The sequence below is a fragment of the Hyaena hyaena genome, unplaced genomic scaffold, assembly GCF_003009895.1.
Source record: "Hyaena hyaena isolate Hyena2069 unplaced genomic scaffold, ASM300989v1 scaffold_895, whole genome shotgun sequence".
Taxonomy (NCBI): Eukaryota; Metazoa; Chordata; class Mammalia; order Carnivora; family Hyaenidae; genus Hyaena; species Hyaena hyaena.
In genome coordinates this window covers 10,918-15,360 of record NW_024081529.1, presented here as the reverse complement: position 1 = coordinate 15,360, position 4,443 = coordinate 10,918, and positions in this window count along the sequence as shown.

Genomic DNA, 4,443 nt, shown 5'->3' with positions numbered 1-4,443 from the left:
TCGTTCTGCATTCCTACTCTCCCTTCGATAAAACCCCTGCTATGGAGAATCAGTGGTAGTTTTGTAGGGATACAAAAATCTTTCATTAGAACATCTGCTTCTCATAGAGGGTGTTTTTTTTTTTCAATCCTAGGATCCTATAGAGGTTGTTTTGTTTTGTTTTGTTTTGTTTTGTTTTGTTAATCCCAGACACAATTACAAGTATGACTGAGTCTGGAGAATTGAGTTATTTCTACATTAAAATGAAGGCCGACTTCTGAGCACATATCCATTCGAAGACAAAGTCATTCACAAGTGGCCTGTCGTGGGCTGTCAGACAATGAATCTATCAACCCTCATTCAACAACAACAACAAAATTATTCACTATGCTTCTTAATAGTAGCACAGGGCCAAAATAAGGGCCAGATGTTCATTCTTTCAAATCTCCAAATTCCATTTAGGTGACCTTATTCCCTTAGGGTAGCTCTTGAAAGATTATACCATAGTGACCCCATGGATTTTTTTAAAGTTGTATAAAATTTTGGCACACATTTCTGGTAGAGTTGAGCTCACTCCCTAGTTGAGTTTTAACCCTTCCTCTTTCTCAATTCAAGATTTACTGGAGGGGCGCCTGCTTGGCTCAGTCGGTTAAGTGTCTGACTCTTGATTTCGGCTTAGGTCATGATATTAGGGTTCGTGGGATCAAACCCCACATCTGGCCCTGCACTGGCCATGGAATCTGCTTGGAATTCTCTCTCTCTTTCTTTCTTTCTTTCTCTTCCCCTCTCCTGCTCACACACTCTCTGTCTCTCTCAAAATAAATAAATAAACATTTAGGGGGAGAAAAGTTCTACTGTATATATATAATGAAGAAAAGACTATCTAAGTGCCAGAAAGGTGCAATAAGGTAGCAAAAGACCATCTTTTCCCTCCCAGGTGCCCTGTTCATTTTTGTTTTCCTCTCTCAGTGCTTGTCTGCTTTTCTCAGACTCTTTCTACCTCCCTATCTTTTTCTCTCACATCATTGGTGGATTTCCCAGTCAATACACCCAATGGTAATATTTTTATTAACATGCAATGCCGAACCCATTACGTCCATCCTTCCTAAACCGACTGGTTTTCCCATAGCCCTCTACTCAATTAACAATGCCACCATCATCCTCACTCCCTTCTCATTGATCCCAAACCAAAACCTGGAAGTTGTTCACATTTCCCATTTATCTCTTTCGTCTCCTAGAATGAAGTGGTCGTTAAAACCAGCTGTAACCTTGTAAAGACTTTCTTGGTCTGTCTTTTCTCTCCATCCCCATGGTCACTGCCTCAGTTCTAGTTGTCATTCATTCTCATTTAGACCCTTGCAGTAGGTGAAGGATCTTCATGCTAGCTATCCCTTTGTTCCGATCCATCCTTTTGTGTCACTGAAGAGATTGTACTATAATAGGAAACTAACCATTCAAATTCCTGTTTAAAAATCATTCAATGGCACCTTACTCCCACAGATGAAACTCACACTGTCCCATGTAGCATACACGCATGATCTTTGCAGTTTATGTTCTGCTGGCTTTTCCAATGGCTTGCATCGCATGTTCTTGAGCCATACTTAACTCAGTGCCTTCCTCAAGCACCACAACCTCATGTCACTGCTCCTTTGCGCTTGGTCTTCATTGATCTGTAACACCTGTATCTTTCTTTTCCACATGGGATGTCCTCATCAAGAGTTTGCTCAATATCACCTTCTCCAAGAAACAGTTCATGATTCCTGCTCCCCTACCTTCTTCTCTCTTCTACCACAGCACATGATGTCAATGTGCTATTTACCTCATTGCATTTGAACTCCTTTCCCGTGTCTCTCGCACACCATAATGTTAAGTTATGGGAAGGTGAGTTATTTGGTGTATGTTCTTTGCACCCCTAGCCATGCCCCACTAATAAAATGGTGTCATAAAGCAATGACTAAGGAAATGCTGGTTTTCAACTTTCTCTCGGTTCTACAACATTCAACACAGTCACCTGCCAGTTCTTCTAGAATTTTCTATGCTTCTGTTTTGCAAAGCACTATTCTCTTCTTATCTTCCATTACCTCTCGGGACCATCCTTCATCCAGATTCTCTGGTGATGCCTATTAGTTCTCTTATTCCTGTAATATTTGATATTTTAGTGACTCCTTCTTCCATTTGTTTCTTTTCTCCCCTACATCCTTTCTTGGATGGTAGATTGAGACCTTGGCCTATACACACAGCCTCACATGTAACTAGCACTACTGTCAGCTTGAGGTAACCATCCCTTAAATGCTATTTTTCTGATATTTCCTTCTATTTTCAAAGGTGTTTCTCCAGCCATGAGGCATGTTTTTCGTCTTTCATGACCCCATGAATATCTATATTTTTATGCATATTCTTGACTGAATCAGATGACTGTCTTTTTGTCATCTATGAGGAACAAATAAAGGAAAGGCTTAAAGAAATTCCAAGACCATACTAACCACGAAGATAAATAAAGTCTGTGTGCATCAGAACCAAAACTATCCAAGTAGCCTCAAGAGAATTCAGATAGACATGAAACACAGGCCAGCTCTATTTCTTGTTTCTATTTAGGGGCTATTCATGGCAATTCGTGAGCATTGCACAACTCTTAGAAAGATAGCTCATTCTACAGTGTAAATCCCACTGCTGTGGCCTCACCTGATAAGGTGTGAGAGATTTTATTCAAGTCTTGAGTCCAAATGTGAGAAAACTATTTAATTCTGGTGGAAGGAAAGCTGGCGTTATGCTCACCTTTGGAGATGTCTTACTTGGGAGGCAGAAGCAGGTGGGAATTCTTCTCCTAGAAGGACAGGCTTGACTCTCTCAGTGGTTGATTTCTTTTTTTTTTTTTTTTTTTTTTTTTTTTTTAATAGCTGATCTCTCACTGACTACTGTATTTTTTCCTTGGGACTGGAGCAGGCAAGAATCGCATTCATTCATCACTCAATTCACAGCCTTATCGTTGGCAGTTTATTTGGTTTTGGCATTGTGTTCAGGTCTTGGCCTTAAAAGGGAAAACTTTAGGATCTGAAAAGATAGGAATTATCTCATTAATTAGTTATTTCCTCTGATGGAGAGAACACAATTTACCAAAAGTTCTAGTGTTTTATCATGTGTGTTTGTGTATGCATGTTTGAAATCAACTGCTTCCCCTTAACTCCACAGCTTGAAGATTAAAGAAAATCACTGATCCTTTCTTGGACTCCCCATAAATTGTGCCTGGCCCTGGCCATATAGCTCTCAGCAGGCCTGATTTAGTGCAGTGATGAGGTCCCTGCATGTTCACTTCAAATGACCGATCTTCTCTTCCTAGATATTCAGTGTCCTCAACTTTGCCCCAGAGCAATATACTTGAATTCTGATATCATAATTCATGCTCTATAGAGCTATGGGAAAAAAATAAGAATTCCCTATAAGAACTCCCTACCACTCACATCCTAACACTATTTCTCTTCAGCGGTCCAATCAAAGATGTAGCAGGCATTTTTGGCCACCTACTTAACACTGATCCTTCTGAGCCCCCTCCTTTCCATCAGAACCCCAGTCTGGGAGAAATCCACCATTCCCCACATGGCCATTCATTGCCCCTCGCACTACTGCTGACTGGGTTAGAAACATGTGATGTAATCCCAGCCAAGGAAAATTTGCTGGGGGCAGTACTGGTTTCTCAGAAAGATTACTTTACTGATAAAAAGACACACACAGATTTCTCTGGGTGCTTCATGTGACATGACATTTGTTTGCTATGTATTGAGACAACAGACATCATTAGGTATGAATTTTATAACCCTTTAGCAATAGTAATCGGAGAAGGCAGAAATTTGTGTGAAATACACACACTTATTTAATTTTTTCTATAGTTTTTTTTATTAGGACTAGCTAGCCTGAAACTTAGAAATTAATACAGGTGGAGGGTTCCATTTAAATATACAGAATAATAATGGAACTAATTGTGTACTCAGAAATAGGGGAAGTAGCCCCCAAAAGGAGCATGAAAAATCCTCCAATCTTAATATCCTGATAATTTCTGGTGTTGGGTTTAGGGAGGAACAAGGTCTAGTTTTTATTTTAACCTCAGAATAGATCCACTTCTCCAGCTCTACCACGTAGGTAGAAGTCACCCAACAGGACAGACAGAGCACCGGTATGCAACAGACCAGGCCAAGACTCTAAGGCGGCCCTACGGTGAGCCACTAGGACCGTGGAGCTCATTTTTCCCCCTCTTAGGCAGAGCTTTCAACTCATTGGTCCAGAAGTACTTTCAGTTATAGAAGCCTTCAACTTTATGGTGTTGACTGGTGGCCCATTCCACAAGGAGAAGTCTCTGGGCCCAAGACATTCAGAAGTTCAGGAAGCATGGACAATGGACCCTCAACTGTTGGGATGAATCCGAGGCATCTCTTTCTTTTTCTTCTAAAGATGTGAAACAATTAAATGTGC